The 20,690-nt window shown below is 41.8% G+C and overlaps 1 pseudogene; it reads right to left on the bottom strand.

The window, feature by feature from the left end:
- Positions 1 to 340: 340 nt before the first annotated feature.
- On the bottom strand, positions 341 to 1,093 carry LOC123582707 (annotated as a pseudogene).
- Between the last annotated feature and the right edge of the window lie 19,597 nt (positions 1,094 to 20,690).

Raw genomic sequence — 20,690 nt, 5'->3', positions numbered from 1 at the left:
TACATTGGTGGGTGGTGATGTCAGGAACTTACAGGCAAACAAGAACTTTTGTTTTCTACCTCTTAGTTGAACAAAAATACACACAATGTGGCATTATCATTAGGCAAGACTTGTTTTACATTTCACACAAGAACACAGTATCCTTTTTTTAACGAAATGCCCAGATTACTAAGGAAATCACCTTTGGGGGAAGTGTTTAATAAGCATATTTAAATAAATCCTCCAGTAAGAAATGGAAGAATTCATTGCCTTTACTTAGAAGAAGGCTATGTAAGTAGTTATCTGTCAAATTTATCTCTGCAGCTCACTAACAGTTCCTCACTGGAAAGGTCATTATTTCCACATCACAGTCCCCAAAATGACTTTCAAGTTTCAAAATTCTGTGTCTCCTTTGGCTTGTTTCTCTCTTGATTCCACCCAGGCTTTAGTAATGGTTCACTTCATATCATCATCTCCATCTTCGTAAGTTTCTTTAGAACATTCATCAATCCCTCACTAGGATCTGTTTCAGTGTCATAGGAGGGCTTTTCTTTTTCTTTACATTCTTTTTCAACCTGAGTCAGGTAGTCCCACCACATGTTTTCAGCTTTCTTTCTTAACTTTTTTTTGGACTGCCTTCCAGAGATGGGTTTCAAGAGATTGTTCACAATCATGGAGTAAAGCTCTTCCCATTTAGTTTCTTTACCAAGAGATCAGATGACCTCTCTGTGAAATGCACCTACACATTCTCAGTGGGGATTTGATGAACTCCAGTTAAGGTAATGTAGATTTTCACAAACTTATCTGACTGATCCCATCGGTAATTACAGATTTTCACTGTGTAGCCCATTGTAATAGGGGCAATCACAGCATCTGGCTTTTCATGGTCAAGAAGTTCTGCTTTTCTCTCATTTCTGCTGGATCTTGTTCTTGATTTTTGTCTCAATCTTGGATTTTTCAGCCATAAGGGCATCACGTACTTTTTCTAGGGGCCTTTTCCAGCAGCACTTTCACCTCTTCTAGACCTTCCTGTAACTCTTCCAAAGCTGAAGCCACGGTCGGGCTGGGTCAGTCAAGGCCCCAGCTACAGCTGCGCAGGGAAGAGAACAGGAAACACCACCCAACCCACTCACTGGGATGCAGGTCCCACCCACACCAGTCTCAGTACCCACAGCCCGTACGTGCATACTTGACCCTGCTCATCATTCAGCCCCAAGAAAGTCTTTTCAACAAATGGTGCTGGAACAACTAAATATCCACATACAAATAAATAAATCTATGCATAGACTTTACATACTTTTCACAAAAATTCACTCAAAATGGATCCTATGTCTACATGTTAAATGCAAAACTATAAAACTCCTAGAAGACAAAATAGGAGAAAACCTAGATGATCTCAGATATGGGAATAAGGACTTAGATACAACACCAAAGCCATGATCCATGAAAAATAACTGATGAGCTGGACTTCATTAAAATTAAAAACTTATGCTCCATGCAAGACACCAGCAAGGAAATGAGAAGACAGACCATAGACCAGAAGAAAATATTTATAAAAGACACTTCTAATAGGGGCGCGTGAGGGCTCAGTAAGTTAAGCATCCGACTTCAGCTCAGGTCATGATCTTATGGTTCATGGGTTCAAGCCCTGCGTCAGGCTCTGTGCTGACAGGTGGGATCCCGGAGCCTGCTTCGGATTGTGTCTTCCTCTCTGCCCCTCCCCTGCTCACACTCGGTCTCTCTCAAAAATGAACATTAAAATATACAAAGAATTTTTAAAACTCAATAAAAACAACTTCAATTAAAAATGGGCCAAAAAGGGGCGCCTGGGTGGCGCAGTCAGTTAAGCGTCCGACTTAAGCCAGGTCACGATCTCGCGGTCCGTGAGTTCGAGCCCCGCGTCAGGCTCTGGGCTGATGGCTCAGAGCCTGGAGCCTGTTTCCGATTCTGTGTCTCCCTCTCTCTCTACCCCTCCCCCGTTCATGCTCTGTCTCTCTCTGTCCCAAAAATAAATAAACGTTGAAAAAAAAAAAAATTTAAAAATGGGCCAAAGAGCTTAACAGCACCTCAGCAAAAAAAAAAAAAAAAAAAAAAAAAAAAAAAATTTATATATATATATATATATATATATATATATATATATATATAGATGGCAAATAAGCATATGAAAAGATACTCCACATAGATCATCAGAGTAATGCAAATTCAAACAATGAGGTAGGACTACACCCTCATTACAGTGGCCAAAATCTGGAACAATGACATCAAGTGCTGGCAAGGGCGTGGAGCAACAGGTGGGAATGCAAAATTGTACAGCCACTTTAGAAGACAGTTTGGTGGTTTCTTACAAAATCAAACATACTCTTACCATACAACCCAGCAATTGTGCTCCTTGATATTTACTCAAAGGAATTGAAGACTTATATGCACATAAAAACATGCACATGTACATTTACAGCAGCTTTATTCATAGTTGCCAAAACTTAGAAGCAACAAAATGTTTTCCAGTAGGTAAACAGATAAAATGTGGCACACCCAGACAATGGAATATTCTGTGCTAGGAAGAAATTAGCTATCAAGCCATAAAAAAAAAAAAAAAAAACAAACATGCAGGTAACTTAAATGCATGTTGCCAAAATGAAAAACAATCTGAGAAGTCTCCATACATATTATACCAACTATATGACATTCCAGAAGAGGCAAAACTATGGAGAAAGTAAAAAGATGAGTGGTTGCTAGGGAATGGGATGGGGTTAGAGGGTAAATAGGTAAAACACAGGATTTTTAGGGCAGTGAAAATACTTTGCATGATACAAGATGCACAGATGTCATACATTTGTCTAAACCCATACAACACCAAGAGTGAACCCTAAACTATAGACTTTAAGTGTGTCACATAATGATGTGTCATTGTAGGTACATCAGTGTAACAAATGTACCACTCTAGTTCAGGTTGTTGATAATGGAGGAGGCCATGCATTTGTAGGGGCAAAGGGATATATGGGAAATCTGCCTTCCGCTCAATTTTGCTGTGAACTTAAAACTGTCACACACACACACACACACACACACACACACACACACACACACGTTTTAAAAAAGAACTATCTGAAATGAATCAGAAAAAAAAAAAAAAAAAGAAAAAATCTCAACAGTTTAAGACCAAAGGAGTACAAAAAATACGTAACACATGTAATTAGGCTCCTGGGGGGGGGGGGGGGGGGGGAGAGAATGGGAATAAAGCAATATTTAGAGTGATACTGCTACAAATTTTCTAAAAATAAAAGATATCAAACCACAGATTCAAAAGATATTACAAATACCAAGTAGGATAAATACCAGGAAGATCTTATTGGGGTACATCAGAGTAAGATGTACCTAGTTTATTTACAGAACTAAAACTGCTAAAAATCAAAGGTTTAAAAAAAAACATTTTTAAAGCAGCCAATATAAAAACATTAAAGATTACTTTCAAAATACAAACAAAGACTTGCAAAAACTTTTCAAAAGAAATAATGAAAGCCAGCAGATAATGGAATAATATCCTCAAAGTACTTTAAAATTCTATATACAATAAAAATACCTTTCAAAGGTAAAAATTCGATAAATCCATCATCAAAAACAGAACTTAGCACCAGATCTACAAAAGAGGAAGAGCAATTGAAAGAGAAAAGACCTTAAAAGGGATTGGAAAAATATAAAAGACTATAATAGATTTAAAGACAAATATTTAAGTAATTACAATAAGTTAGCCTGACTAAATAGTCCAATTAAGAGGCAAACATTGATAGATTTGAAAAACAAAAAATTAAACTCAATTCTGTATTTGTTTTAAATTTTATTAATGTTTGTTTATTTATTTTTGAGAGAGACGGAGACAGAATGCAAGTGGGTTAGGGGCAGAGAGAGAGGGAGACACAGAATCCGAAAGCAGGCTCCAGGCTCTGAGCTGTCAGCACAGAGCCTGACACAGGGCACAAACTCACAAGTTGTGAGATCATGACCTGAGCCGAAGTCAGATGCTCAACCGACTGAGCCACCGAGGCGCCCCAATTCTGTATTTTTTACAGAAGACATGCCTTAAATACAAAGGGCCTAAAGTAAAAAACTGAAAAAAGATATACTATACAAAACACTAACCAAAAGAGTTTGTGTACCTATACTAATATCACACAAAGTAAACTTTTTGGCAAGAAGCATTATTGTAAGATGAGGAGGGACATTTCATAATGATAGAAGTACCATTTTGTCACAAAGTTAGAACAATTTTAAACGTATATACATTTACCAATATAACCTAAAAATGAAATAAGTGTTGACAAAATCAGAAGGACAGATAGGGATGCCTTGGTGTTGGTTCAGCCTCTGACTCTTGATTTCAGCTCAGGTCATGATACCAGGGTTATAGGATCAGGCCCCACATAGGGCTCCATGCTGAGTGTAGAGCCTGCTTAAAGTTCCTTCTCTCTCTGTCTGTCTGTCTCTCTCTCTCTCTCCCCTTCTGCCCCTCTCCCCTGCTCATACACACTCTATAAAATAAAAAGGAAAAATACACAAACTCACAGTGATACTGGAAGAGTTTAACATACCTTTCTGAATAGTTGATAGAATAAGCAGACCAAAAAAAAAAAAAAATCCATTAAACAGAAAAAAAAAAAAAAAAACTTGAAAAACAAAGTGATCTACTTATATAGAACACCAACCCTAGGAACCACAAAGACACATTCATTCCAAGTATATATAGAATATTTACCAAAATAAACCACGTGTTGGACCACAGAGCAAGTCTCAATAAATTCCAAAGAACCACTTAGAATATGTTCTCTGATCACAATGAAATTCAATGAGGACTCAACTACAGAAATACAACTAGAAACTATCCTTATTTTTAAAATTAAACAATGTATTTCAAAATCACCCACGAGTCAAAGACATAGGAAATCAGCAAATGAAAATGAAGGTATAAACATATTGAAAAAATATGTAACATGGCTAAATCTGTACTTAGAAAGGAATTTATAGTCGTTATTGAATATATATCTGATAAGAAAGAAATCTGAAGATTATGGGATCCTTAAAAGGATATCAGTCAATGAATTTAGGGCCCACCCTGATCAAATCTGACCTCATTGTAAGTTGATTACATCTGCAAAGATTCATTTCTAAATAAGATCATATTCATAAGTATTGGGGTTAGGACTTCAACCTAACTTTTGGAGGAACACAATTCAACTTACAACACTAAGTAGTGGAAACAGGGGCCTTTCTTCCACATTTGTGTATAGATTTAATACTGTCTCAATCAAAATTTAGGCAGATTTGTCATGGAAATTGATAAGCTGCTTTTATAATTTAGATGGAAATCAAAGAATTAGTTGAGGCAACTTTGAGAAAGAATAAACAAAGTCAAAGGACCTACACACACTCCAGATTGTCTAAAATAAGAAGACTGGCATTGCCAAGTGTTACCAAGAATGGAAGCAATTAGAACGGTCCTGCATGCTCCTGGAAGGATAAATTGGAGCAATCACGTAGAATATTGTTTGGTAGTGAGAAAACACACAGAATCTGACAGTCCAATCATATTTAGAAGAATCAGAGAGCTTCCTCTGTAACAACAGATAATTGCCAAGGAGAAGGGTAATTGTGAGACACAAGCAAAGCAAGAACAGATTGGTGATCACCAACACCACTGTCCACATTCTTCCTTGTCATGTTAGGAGGCTGAGAGCAGCGCAGAAGGCCATCACAAACAAACGGGAGCTATTTCAGTTGTGAAACATCAGTATTTTATATTCTGATGATTCAATAGCTTAGGTACTATTTTCTTGGAAATCCTATCCCATTAAGGACACATATACCAGGTTTATTTGTAAAAAGCAATCTAAACTATTCAGTGACATACTGCTAAAAAGCATTCCCTAGATAAGAATTCTCACACGAGTAAATACCATCAGTGTATTTGCAAGTCTTTCATTAGCATGTTTACAAGAGCATTTACCTGGGTTTTTTTTTTTTTCTTTTCTTTCTTTCCCAGGCATCCCCACTAAAGGGAGAAAAAGGATTGCAGGAATGCTGCTAGATCTTTCCTTACTAGGCAGGTTTTTTTTTTTTTTAATTTTATTTATTTTGAGGGAGAGAAAGCAAACAAGCAGGATAGGGACAGAGAGAGTGGGGAAAGAGGGAATCCCAAGCAGGCTCCACACTGTCATTGCAGAGCCCAATGTGGGGCTCAAACTCACAATTAGTGAGATCATAAATTGAGCCAAAACCAAGAGTCAGATGCTCAACAGACTGAACCACTCATGCACCTCTCCCCAGGCAATATTTTTGAAAGCTGAACACATGTATAATATACAATAATTTCACTCCTATATTTCTATTAAAACACAAAAGCATTAAATGTACACCAAAAGGTATGTAGTCTGTATTTGTGGTAGTGAAAACAATCCAAATGTCTATCAACATTAGAAAAGACAAATTGTGATATATTTGTAAATGAATACTAGATGGCAATGCAAATTAATTACTTCAGTATCCAACAACATGGATGAATCTTACAAACACAATGTTGAGTACAAAAAAATCAGGTGTCAAACAACAGATACCATATAATTCCAGTCAGATAAAGTGCCAAAAAAAAAAAAAAAAAAAAAGGCAAAATTCATCTATGGTGTTAGATGTCAATTGGTAGTTCCTTTAGGAAGCATTTGTTGCTTAGTAGGGGCACGGGAAGGGCTTCTGGGCTGCTGTAATACTCTAGGTCTTTAAATGGGTGGTGGTTACATCGTTGAAATCACACTCTAATAAGTTACTGGTCAGTACAGTTATGACTTATGCACTTTTCTGTATGTGTTATAATGAAATTTAAAAAAAAATTTTTTATGTTTGTTTTTGAGTTGGGGGGGGGGGGTAGGGAAGAGATGGGCAGAGAGCAAGGGAAATCTGAAGCAGGCTCTAGGCTCTGAGCTATCAGCACAGAGCCCTAGGCAGGGATCGAACCTACAGACTAAGAGATCATGACCTGAGCCAAAATCGTATGCTTAACCGACTGAGGCACCCAGGTGCCCCTATCATGAAATTTTAAAGATTTTTATTTTTAATTCCCTGCTCTCCACAAACCAAACAGTCACCATCTCATGAGTGGATGACTTTGCTTCCTACTTCACAGAGAAAGTAGAGATCATCAGTAAAAATGCTTCTTCCTATCCTACCCAACCAATCACTCCCCCTTTCAAACTCATCTGCCCCTAAACCTAATACAGCTTTCCTTCCAAGCACAGGGGAAGAGCTAGCCCACTCCTACCCACAGAAAATGTCTCCGTCTTTGTTCGGGATTACCTCCTTGGGAACATCATGCCATGAAGTGCCCTTCCCTCCTCTTTCTCACGGTTTTGTCCTTCCCAGTAGCATCGACATTTCTCAGCATGTCCCATTATGAAAACCATGTTGTGGTCATCCTAGGGCCCCCACTGCTACTGCCCCCCTTCCTCTCCTTTCCTAGCAGAGCTACTTGGAAGATGCACCTGCACTTGATCTACTCATGGTCTTGCATTCACTATTCACATCCCCACAACCTGATTTTATCCACGTCATTCCACCAAATACACCCCGACCCCCTGCTTGCCAGGTAATAAAATGTGGGTTTCTCAGCCCTGGTCTCAACTCCCTTCTCTGAAGTAGTTGGCTGCTTCCTCCTGAAAATGCTGCACATTCCTCTCTCCAGGTTTTCTTGCACCATCCTGACTATTTCTTCACTGCTTCAGCAGTTCACAGCACAGTTGTTGGCTTCACCAAAGCTGGCAGGAGAATGCCTGCTACTGGTCACTTTTAAAGGCTACCTTATCAGGCCAGGCCCACCCAAGATAATCTCCCTTTTTATTAACTCAAAAATCAACTAATTAGGGACTTTAATTACATTTGCAAAATCCCTACCCCATTGCTGTATGAAAGTACCATGTAATGCGGTCGCAGGAGCAATACCTTATCATAGTCACAGGTTTGCCCACACTCGAGGAGTAGATTATACAAGAGTACGGGTCACTGGAGGTCACCTTGGAATTCTGCCAACCTCAAGGGCAATGGTTAGCAAAGGGCCCCTAGAGAATGGATGTTTGAAAGGGAACTGGTAGGATTAATAGGAGAATTCACCTGGAAATAAGGGGGACAGATTGTTCCCTACCCAGCACCCAGTTCCGGGGGGTGGGGGCTTTTGGCGGGGGGGGGGGGGGGGAATCATTTTCTTGCCACCCCTACAGGCCACCAGAGGCCCCAAGTGCCCTGGCCCAGGACTAGGAAGTTCTGCATTGGGCAATGGTAAGCCTCCCAGATGGAAAATTTTCCCCTGAAAGGTAATGCCTAGATGGGAGTAGGGATTGGACAGGGAGGAAGTAAATCAAAGTCTGAAAATAAGAAGGTTGCCTTTAAAAAAAAAAAAAATTATCAAAAGGACTCCTGGGTCTTGAAAAACTGAGAGATGTTGCATTAGATATAGACAGAGGAACACAAGAATGTGTGATCAGGTCTAAGTCAGAGGAGGACAATATGAAAGCAAGTGCAGAGGCCTGAGCAGAAGAGAGCTTCTGCACCATCTATCCAGGGTTTCTTCCCCCAAGTACCAAGTACAGGGTCCAAGCATAATGGGGGACAGTTCTCAGTTGCTGCTGCTTGCACCCCTACTAAGCAGCCCTCACCACAAAGAACAGGTCTTATCCTTACAACAGCAAGTATTATGATGTTCAGCTTGCAAATGAAGAAATTTATAACGCGGATCATTCAAACAGACTAGCTCATCAGCAGCCAAGCTGGATTTAGGCCAGACTGTCTGCCTCCCAAAGGCTATACTCCTATGATGTCAAACCCCCACCAACTAATCCCAAGCACAAACTCAACCACACAAGCCTAGAGGCTTTGTAGGCATCCTTGCACTTAGGGTTCCGGGCAACTCCATGAGTAGACATTAGCTAGTCTTACAGATTAGGAAGAAGGATCAGCAAGCACCTTGTCCAAAAGCTTAAGTGTAGAACTTGACCTCAAATTCTGATCTAAAGTTAAAATGTGGATGGTCCAGGTTTGAGGGTATGCCTTTTGTAAATGAGCAAACACAAAATCCGGAGTCTACCGATCAGGTCTGAACCTTGTTAGTTCCAAAGGGCAAAGTTTGTCTTATTTTCTCCCCTTCGTCCTCTACACTTTTCCTCACCTTTCCCCTTTTCTTTATTACTACCACTTAGACTCTGCTTTCCTGAAAGATCTGCATATAAAAGAAACCATCTTTGACACCTTGGGATGGATTTAAGGCAATACTTTAACTTTCCAGAAATATGTACTCTTGGGTCTCATTCTAAACTGCAGATTCAATGGTCTTCTCCCCAGTTAAGTGATTTTAGCAAACACAGGAGAAAATTGGGAAAGGCTCCAATTTTGCCATAGATTGTCAAATTTTCTCTAATGCAAGTGAGAACCCAATCATTTCTTAAATGAAAATTTAACAAACATATGTAAAATATATATAAAAGTTTTGGGGGGGTTGTTTTGTTTAAGACTGTTGGGGGCAAAAAATGAGAAAAATATACTATTCTTCTATCTTAAAACTTCAACTCCCTAATATTACTGATTATAAAAATCCTGAAACATTCAATTATCTTAAGACCAAGAGTAGTATAGGATTGGGACCCTACCCTTATGACCTTAATTACTTCCTAAAAGCTCTACCGCCAAATATAGTTACATTGACGGGGATAGGGGAGAAACACAATTCGTTCCATAGCAAGGACCAAGGGGTACATTAGATATGTATGGTCTTGGAATAAAAAGCATCTTGTCTCATTAAGGAACAGAATTTTATCACTATGTCATTGTGGCAGCTGGTTGTCTAAACTAATCTTTATTGATTGCTTTCTCAAATCAAGTGTCCTGGAGGAACAGAAAATAAAAAAAAAAAAAAAAAGCAATAAGCTTTTGTAAGGCACACATAAAGCAGTAAATGCTCAAATTGATTATTCAATAAAAAGAATTTTTTGTAAGTTTCTATCCTCTCATTTCTATAGCAGCCAATGCTGGCTGCTACAACAGAGTCTTTTGTTAACAACGGTAAAGAACAAGAAACTTCTATTGCGCTGATGTGGGTTTCTGTGAACCGAGCTCGCCACCCAGTGGCTAACACAGAAATTGCAGAGACACACCGCATGCTGTACTTTGGGTGATTAGAGACTAGACCACTTGCTTTTCTCCAGCTTCAATCACTGCTAATTACAACTTCTACCTCCAAGACAATAGTTACTTGAAACTAAAGTGGGTTTTCCTTGGACTTTCTTGTCGAGACGGGGATAGAAACAGATGGATAGTGGAGCTTGTGGGTAGATTTGTACAAAGGTCAGTGTCCTCCCTCGCTCCCAGTGTCCCACCCCCCAAAGTCTCAGCATATAGGTGCCCATCCAAAGCCTTCCAGTTTTGCCAACCTCCACCCACCATTGCTGCTGCTTGTCCCACATGCTCACACCCAACGGTCACTAAGTCAGGCCAGGTTACCACGTGACCATACCTCCCAGCTCCCCTTTCTTCTGTTGCTGCTACATCACTACAGCCCTGATTTTTCAGTCCCCATTCATGTCCCTTCTGCATCCCTCCAATCCATTCTCCATACTGCTGCCCAATCAACTCTACAAAAATTCTTATTTTTTGCAGTTTTTTGGTGCATGAGACAATGTAGCTAGGCAAATTTGAGGAAGCAAACAGAATATTCCTGACAACAATATAAGGTAGACCAAAGAATGAAATGAATGTAGAGAATATATGTAGGATATCTATATAGGTATATATACATACAATACATATGCACACACCAACACTTGTAGATATGTCAAGGTGGAAAACACTTAACAGAATACAAAATCTAGAAGGCCTAAGGAAAAGATTAATTTTACTACAGAAAAATTTTAAATTTTAATTAAAAACATAACAGTGGGGGGTTTCTTGGGCAAAGATCAGAGAATATGCCCTTTCTTTTGGCATATTTTGTTAATGTTTGTTAGAGAGAGAGAGCATGCACAAACAGGGGAAGGGAAGAAAGAGGGAGACACAGAATCTGAAGCAGGCTCCAGGCTCCAAGCTGTGCTGTGAGCACAGAGCCCGACGCAGGGCTCAAACTCATAAACTGTGATATCGTGACCTGAGCCAGAGTCAGACGCTTAACCAACTGACCCACCCAGGTGCCCCGCAAATTACCAGTTTTAATAATCACCTCTGAACAATCCGTGATGGCCCTAGAGGAGGCCTGACCTGACTAGATTACCTACTGACTTAACAAGAAGTTAAAAAGAATTAGGTGAAACCCAGAGCAGAGAAACCAAATTGTGAAGCTGAGAAACACAGTGCCTGAAGGGAAGGTGTTCTAAGAAGAAGGGACAAGAAACCATGCCATGCAGGAGCAGTGACCTCTGACACACTTAACCCTCTCCTGACAGAGAAGCAGACAGATTAGCCCCTCCCTGAAAGCAGAAATCATGGGGGAGAAATTCCCTTCACAACATCCAAAAATAATAACAAAGAAGCCTACCCTTCACCACCAACACCTCCTTAGCAGCACCATATTCGGTCTCTCACTCCGTCTCTCACTCCGTCTCTCACTCCGTCTCTCACTCCGTCTCTCACTCCGTCTCTCACTCCGTCTCTCACTCCGTCTCTCACTCCGTCTCTCACTCCGTCTCTCACACACACACACACCCTTTAACCTTTTCCCTCAGAGCTGGTGATGTGGGGGAAAAAAGGCAGAAGGAAATGGCAGATAAAATTGAATTTCCTTATAACCTGTAGCCCATTGACAGCTACTTGAGGCTGGCAGAGCAAAAGTTTCTCCAGGAACTCGCTGCTGTCTTAATGCTAATGCTCTGTTAGAGGGAAAAACAACCTTAGCTTGACAACAGCTAGGCCTCCAGTATCCTGGGAGTCTTCTTTAGCATATGAAAATCCCCCTGGAAACTTCCCTTGGACCTTACCTCCCCCAAGTCCATAGTATATAACCAGTCTCTCCCGGGGCAGGTCTTTCTGCCCGAGGATCCTGTCCCCATGCTTTAATAAAATCGCCATTTTGCACCGAAGACGTCTTCAAGAATTCTTTCTCTGCTGTCGGCTCTGGATGCCACGAACCCCACAATCCCCGCAAAAACCTCGTCACTGAACAGCCAGGTCCACACGAATTAGATATCTGGCTCTCTCAAGGAAGAAAACCCACAGGATACCAGGGCAGTTTTATGGGTTTTTTTTGACAGAGAGAGAGAGAAAGAGAGAAAGAGAATGGGGGGGGGGGGGGGGGCGGCGGAGAGGGAGACACAGAATCTGAGGCAGGCTCCAGGCTCTGACGCAGGAGTTGAACCCACAAACCGCGAGATTAGGACCTGAGCCGAAGTTTGACGCTTAACTGAGCCACCCAGGTGCCCCAGGACAGTTTTGCTTCCACTTTCATGAGACCTCTCTGCCTACACCTATTACTGCTCCTTATGTATCTTCTTTGGGCTCATGCGGACAAGATTTTCGTACCTAAAGGCTCCGAGATGGCCAACACTGAACATATATTACATTAACTTCAAGGCCAAACTGCACCCTGAACCAAAATTCATTCCCTATTTCTCATCTCAAATTATGCCCCGCCGCACTAGCACAGCTTCCCAAGACAGTGGTCAAGGGGCACAGAGGACATGCTTAAATCCCCAAATCCTTCAGCAGCAATATAAACAGGCACCAAATTTAGACAATAAGAACTCCTTCAAATAGTAAATATCCAGAGAGAAAGTGGACTCTGGAAATAAAATCCTCCTGTAGAGTGCAGCTGAAAAAAATTAATCACCAAACTTGTTCCGCTTAGTCTTAGAGAATCTCACCGCAAGGCCGGGGTAGAGTCAGGCTCCTGCTTTCATAGCCACAGCCTAACTTTCACAGAATGGGCTCCCTCCTCACCTCCCAAGCTGAATTCACAAAACCCAGATCTCTCCCTTCAACTACTCGCCCAAAAATCAGGGTAAACAGGAAAAAATAACGACGCCAAGCCTTAGAGCCCCAGGTACCAAAAAAAATGTAGAAAACACAGATGACCAGCCCCTACCATAGTTACTCCTAACTGAACCATCCTCTCAAAACCCAGTATTTACAACAACCCAGAATCACATTAGGAGAAATATGCCATCACATAAGTAATCGTGATATTCCACGTCCTCTTTCTCGGAAATCTAATTCACCTGTGCACACCGTAGCCCCCCCACAAGGACGTGGGAGACACTCCTGTCTTCAAACATGTGGATTCAAAACTTGAGGAGCTTCCCTGGCGAAACGTGAAACCGCCCCCGCCCCCACCTCCGTCAGAAGGCAAGGAGAAACTGAGGAAAGAGCCCGAACATGCCAGATTGGTAAGTGGCAGGTGACAAACGGCAGAACTTACCTGTGAGGATCACTTGGGCAGCCACAAGCTGACTAAATCGCCACCCAACTCCCTACTGCCTTCTTAGGAGTTTATATAGAGGCCTTAACTGGGTTCAATCACGTGTAGCGCCCAGGTGATTTCAATAACACATTACTCTCTGAGGGCTGTTTGCAAACAGCTGTGGGTGGGGGTGGCGGGCAGAATGTACTTTCCAAGGGCCCAGGAGGTGGGAGGAGCCTCTGGCTGCATGGGTCCAGCCCACAGGTCAAGAAACGGTCACGTCCTCCAAACGACCTCCTCCCATGTAGCAAAATAGGGAAATTTGCAAGGTGGTCCCTGCATGCATCCGGATATGACCTGAAATTCTCTTCCCCCACCCTCGGCGTCCATTCCACATATTTTAAAGACTTTTAATGTCCACTTTCCATTTGAGCCTTGTGTTCCCGTCATCTTCATACTTAGCTGGCATGCTCCTCAAACAACTCAACAATCTATTAATCATCATAAGATCCCCCCTTCCCAAGTCCAGTCCCAAAAGGAACACAGAGGCCACATATTTCAGATCTGTCTTGCCTCATCTCTAAGATTTCAGTCTTTCTCCCAAGGAAATTCTTTTCTTCCTCCAGCTCAACTGGCATTTTCTTCATTTTCCTTTTACTTCTCAAGTGTTCCTATTCTGCAGTCAAGCCTAAAACCCAATTTTACCAATTCTATTCCTCCTTAAGTTTTGGGACAACCTGAATCTTAGAGATACCTGTATTCCAGGTACAGGCCCTTCAATTTTCTTCTGAGTGTCAGGGTTTAGAATTATTTAAATTAGTTTATTATCACCCTCAGGGAGAAAAAAAAAGAGGCAACAAGCACACTTTGTGGACCCTTGAATTTATAACATTTGACTTGTAAAATGCAGAGGTAACGAAAATTAAGGGAAATATGAGTTGTATAAGACCCAGTTTTTCAGGAGGTAATTCTTCGCTCCACACATCAAAATAGATCTATTCCCTAGGATTGTGAATGATTTCTTAAGTATATTCTACTGTCTCTCCTTGGGATCTCTACTTGATCCTTGGGATCAAGATCTTACCCGTCTTTTATTACCAGCTCCAAGCACAGCGTCCTACATGTAGCAGGGGCTCAGTGATTTGGAAAGTACCCATACGCTAACAAAAACCACGAAAATCCTTTGCTTGTATGCTATTGTGGCTCTGATTCTCACCACATATGATGCAGAGTCAAGAAGCCAGGATTTGGTTTCTGCCCAGACAGTAAATGGTTGTATGACTCTATAGGGTGGTTTCAATTCAAGAGTCTCTCTTGCCTTGATTATAAAATGGGAGGATTGGATTTGACCTATCTCCAACATCTCCTCCAGCCCCATGTTGCTGGAAGAGTTATTCTCAAGTCTTTATAAAATGAAGCATGCCTTTTGACTGTGCTGAGATAGTGTGTTTGTGGAAAGAATGTAAATGGTGAGGTAATTAACATATTAGAAGAATTAACTTACTGGTTGCCCCATCCTAGAGCAGTTTGCAGACTTTCAAAACAGCGATGTCTTTAGATTAGTAAATTTTGCGTTTGAAGGAGGAAATGTTGGAGCATGAATCTTGTCCCAATATTGGTACATATCAACAGAACCCTGGGCACCCCACAAGCAGCCTGAGACCCCCAAGGATTCAAAGTTCTCCAAAGAGGCAGGAGGCTCATACAGGCAGGTGGCCCCAGACCTGGTCCATCGTCATCCCCACCACCAGTCTGCCAAGGGACAGCCTTGACCCTGCAGAAAGCAGGGAGCTGTGCTCATTGTTTCACCTCCCACATGTCCCAGGAAGCTACCATTTGTGGAGGCTTTTCCTTTTTGCTTTCAGTAGGTCAACAATTTCTTTCAGAACTCTGCTTTTCTCTCTTAGGTTCCTGCGCATTGCTGGGTCTGACTGTTGTCTTTGGTCCCATCACCACCCTTCACTTTGCAGCCCACAGTCAGTGCCTTCGTGCAGCTGGATTCTATTCACACCATAAATGAGCGGCACTAATTCCAGAGGGCTCCTAGGACTGATCTCGGCTTCCTTAGACTTTCAAACACCACTACCTTCATGAGAATACTCTCACCTTCAATAAATGATCAGGTGTCACTACATTGCAAAATGTGAGTCCTGAACATGCACAGCACACTGTCAGTTCAAGACATCAAAGGGGCTGTAAGGGAGAAAACGTGTCAAGGGGCTGCTGGTGAGTCTGACTCCATTAAACAGCAGGGTTAATGACCCACTTACCCACCACCTAAGATTAGGAATTAAACCTTAATTCTCTATAAGAATAGCAAGTAGAAACTGGATCATGTTTGAAGAAAATTTGTGCACCACCACTGAAAAGTGAAAAATAAATCAGTTCTTCATCACATCCACAGTTTCTAAGGGAGAAAACCCAATGGCTTTTTTTTTAACCTATATGCTCAATTCTACCCACCATATTCACCATGTACACACAGACACGTGTGCCTGCACACTCAGTCACACGTACACATAGCTGCAAAATATTTAAATCCCACCAACAATGTCATCTATATAGTTACACAGTGCCAATCAACATTTTAGCTCCTGATAAACACGCCCAATTTATTGCCCAATTTATCAAATATTATTTATTCTATTTCTTTTTACAATACTGGCTACACTGAGTACTTTTTTTTTTAACCTCACCGAATACTCAAGTCAAAGTTCTCTCTTCTTCATCAATAAATCAGACTGTAGGGGTGTCTGAGTGGCTCAGTCTGTTAAGTGTCTGACTTTGGCCCAGGTCATGATCTCAGGGTTCATGAGTTCAAAACCTGCACGGGGGTCTGTGCTGACAGCTCAGAGCCTGGAGCCTGCTTTGTATTCTGTGTCTCCCTCTCTCTCTCTGCCCCTCCCCCACTCATACTCTGTCTCTCTGTCTCAAAAATAAATAAAATGTCAAAAAAATTTGTTTTAATCAGACTATATTTTTTCGATGTAATCAATGTCTCTTCCACTTATTGTCCTAGATGACTTCTTATAACCAAAACTTCTCAAGAGAAGAGATTTCCATTAGCTTTAGACTCCTTTCAGAGTTTTTCTAGGACTCTAATGGGAACTCCAAGACAAATATAAAGTCTCCCTCCATGGGGAGATGAAGTCATATCTAAAGGACACCTGCTAGAAGGGAGTCTTCACATGGAAGCTTGCCCTGTGAGGCAGGAAAAGGAAAAATGTGGAACATATTCTGATAGCTCCTGAGAGCAACAAACCTGCATATCAAGTCACACAACCATGTGGAGAGAGCCAAAACACACAGAGCAATGTTCCACCAACTCTTACCAAACAGCAGATCAAGCCACAAACTCAACACTTTCCTTATTCCCCATTTAGTTGCAGAGAAGTGACTGTCATGAGATGGGAAAGGCAACCACGATCTTTGTTCTGCCGGGTGCCTTCCTGTAACTCAGTTCTTTCCATGTGTGTGACTGACACACAGATATTGGTGGGACCCTGCCAGGCATTCGCCCTCACCCAGTGCAGAGCACGGCAAATACACCTAGTGCTTTGCTTCAGCTGCCTCCTGTTAAGTCAACCTGACACGGTAAGTTGGATCTTTAAGACTGCTTACAAAAAAAAACACCATAGTTTTAACTTTTATTGGAAAAGTAATTTCATTTACAACTTGTTAGCTAACAAGTTGGTTAGCACAAAATGTGTCTTAGATATCAAAGGATTGGGCATAAAACAATGAAGTTAATATTTGGATAATCGATGCCCTTAGAATCAACAAATAGTTGGACCACTTTTCTTTTTCTTTCTTTCTTTCTTTCTTTCTTTCTTTCTTTCTTTCTTTCTTTCTTTCTCTTTTTTCTTTTTTTTTTTGTTTTTATTTTTTTTTTGGCTTAAAAGTACATACTTGATCTTTTAACAAGATATGTATCAAAACTGAAGTAACTCTTTGTATGTTAGATATATCTGAATGTGTGCAAATCAAATTTCAAATAATTAAGCCCTATTAGGGGGTCTTATAATAGGGAAAGATAGGATAAAATAGGCAGAGAGGGAAAGGTTAGGATCTGAGGTCCTGGGTGGAAAAAAAAACACATATTTTGAAACAATGCTGGGAGGAGCATTTGACCTTCAGGGGTAAGGTCCCTGTTAAGAATGTAACAGACACCGCCTACTTGCCCTCACATTCCCCTCAGGAATTTGAAAATCAAAATACCTAACTAAAACAAGTAAACCCTAAAACTTACATTATATATAAAATAGTATGACCAGTCTGACTCCTCAAACAGGGGAGTCGAACCAATCAGGAATGGACAACCTAGCACCTAGAATTATCCGGCCAATAAGGGGAGAACCTGAGAGGGAACAAGAGGGAACAGAAGAGGGTGCTGACCAGAACCTTATAAAACAAGGACCCTTGCCTATAGTCCACGGACATTCACTTTCGAATGTCCCTTCTCTGTAAAGAGAGTTTTCACACTGTTCTCACTTTCTGATCTGGTACTCTAATCAACTTTTGCCTGCTGCGCATTCTGTGTCCACCTCTTCATTCTTCGAAGCAGCGAGACAGCGAATCCCGGGTATTGAGATAAAAAATCCTGCAACAGTCTCACAAGAGAAACTTTTTTTTTTTTTAAACAGAGACCTATAATTTAAGATATAATCACACCCCTAATTTACATCTTTGGTAAATTTCCATGGTTATTTAAGAGATTTTATTAAACTCAAGTCTGCTTTTAATATCCAAAAACATAGGGATGAATCATGAACCAGAGCTTCTGACCACAAAGGAAAATCCACTTCTATCACATCTGCTGGTGCTGGCAGTCATTTCAGAGAAAATATTGAGGAATTTTGGGTATAAGAAGACATAGGAAATTCTACTTCTGGCATGTAAAGATACAACAGGAGCTTCCTCTGGAAAGTTCTATCATAGCAACACTCCACTAGCGGAAATGCCAGCCCTTCTGAGCTACAGGGAAACAATGAAAGGCCTGAAGGGAGGATCCCCATCTTCTTGCTCCAAGAAGCTAAAAAAAGGAAAGTTCTGGATTCCCCACTCATTTCTTTCCATGGCATCTTTTTTTTTTTTTTTTAATTTTTTTTTTCAACGTTTATTTTTTATTTTTGGGACAGAGAGAGACAGAGCATGAACGGGGGAGGGGCAGAGAGAGAGGGAGACACAGAATCTCGGAAACAGGCTCCAGGCTCTGAGCCATCAGCCCAGAGCCTGACGCGGGGCTCGAACTCACGGACCGCAAGATCGTGACCTGGCTGAAGTCGGACGCTTAACCGACTGCGCCACCCAGGCACCCCATCTTTCCATGGCATCTTAAAAAGCTCCTTAGGAAAGCTGTCCAGGTTAAAACTTTTTTTTTTTTCAACGTTTATTTATTTTTGGGACAGAGAGAGACAGAGCATGAACAGGGGACGGGCAGAGAGAGAGGGAGACACAGAATCGGAAACAGGCTCCAGGCTCTGAGCCATCAGCCCAGAGCCTGATGCGGGGCTCGAACTCACGGACCGCGAGATCGTGACCTGGCTGAAGTCGGACGCTTAACAGACTGCGCCACCCAGGCGCCCCAAGGTTAAAACTTTTTAACTGTAAATGTCCTTTAAAACTATTTTAGATCACCTCCTAAGGGACAAAGTTATTGTTTTCACTGTTCTGCTGCTCTGTAACGACAACCAGGGTAGCTGAAGGTGACCTCAAACAGAGTATTGTTACAGATCACAAATTCTGTTCCCGGAAGGCATAGAGCACGTTAAACCTTAGAGCAGATGGCCTTTCAGCATCACATCTGGTGAAGGCTTTTCTAGTAAATCAACTCAGAGACCAAAGTGTACATCCATGGAAAGAGAAGTCCCAAAGCCCTTGGGAAGCGAACCTTCTGGTGACCTTGAGTGGTCACTGAAATGGACGTTTGTTCTGCAGACAGATTCTCTTCTCATTCCATTCCTCCATGGCCATTACCGTGGGAGCATTTGGAGGGTGGATGGATATAAACAGGCTATCAAACAATCGGTGAGTTTGAAAGATGTGAAGCTCAGCTACTTACCAAGCTCTGAGAGACCTGTATACTACACGGGGAAGGAAGAGCCCTAGCTAACAGGAGAAATCCATACAGGACCCCTCCAAATCAAGCATTAAGCAGGCAGAGGGCTGCTTCTCACCAGGAAATGGGAACTAGTTTGAAAGGAATAAAGATAAATTTCCTACTGATCCTGGAGAGGTTCCCTTGGGGTCTACTGAAGAAAGCTTGAGTTCTCTAAGAGCAGCCTGGAAAGGGGGAGTGAGTCACTCTTTTCTCTCACGGATTAAGTGCAAACCTCCTGAAAGTTAAGCAGAGGCAGGCACCATTTAACATGACAAAAGGCAGAAAAGCCTGAGCTAATTACAGCCCTTGAGGGAGGCAGGTGGCCAGCACTTCCTCAATACCCAGCTGTCACAGAGAATGAGTCACACTGAACCCGGTGGGGGGCAGCTCACTGCCCCCTGAGACTTTATTTATTCAGGAACCACCATCTGAGCCAGCCCAAGACAAAAACTGTGAGCCAGTTGACCATGCCCCTCCTAACCCACCAAAGTCTACTCTTCCAACCCCTTTTGTCTCCTCAGCAGAAGTAGAACATTATCTCCCCTCTCCTGAGATGCATGATTTTTCTGGTTTGTCTTATTGCTAGAACGTTTCTAAAGAAAATTAGAATTATCACCACCTCTATCCACATTATGGGAACAACCCCAAACCCAAATCTGCATCTTCTGGTTGGAACTTACTCCTGAATTCCCAAAGTCCTCCCCACCATGTTCCAAAGCGTGTCTCTACATCACTACCTGAGTGTCTCAGAAGTACCTCTAAACTCAGTTTACACAGAACTGAGTATCTCTCAACCCAGTCCTCCAACACCTGCAGCAATCCCTCTCTTGGTTAAACTACCACCATACAACTGCTCTCCAAAGGGAGAAGCTGGGCACCATTTCAGCTCGCTTCCCTCAGTCCAGTCCTAAAGGCCTAACGATCAAAGCGTTTTAATATCTTTAAAACTTGTCCCTTCTTGGGGCGCCTGGGTGGCGCAGTCGGTTAAGCGTCCGACTTCAGCCAGGTCACGATCTCACGGTCCGTGAGTTCGAGCCCCGCGTCAGGCTCTGGGCTGATGGCTCAGAGCCTGGAGCCTGTTTCCGATTCTGTGTCTCCCTCTCTCTCTGCCCCTCCCCCGTTCATGCTCTGTCTCTCTCTGTCCCAAAAAAATAAATAAATAAACGTTGAAAAAAAAAAAACTTGTCTCTTCTCTCT

The sequence above is a fragment of the Leopardus geoffroyi genome, chromosome B1 (genome assembly GCF_018350155.1).
Source record: "Leopardus geoffroyi isolate Oge1 chromosome B1, O.geoffroyi_Oge1_pat1.0, whole genome shotgun sequence".
NCBI classification, from domain to species: domain Eukaryota; kingdom Metazoa; phylum Chordata; class Mammalia; order Carnivora; family Felidae; genus Leopardus; species Leopardus geoffroyi.
This window is presented reverse-complemented; position numbering and strand designations above follow the sequence as displayed.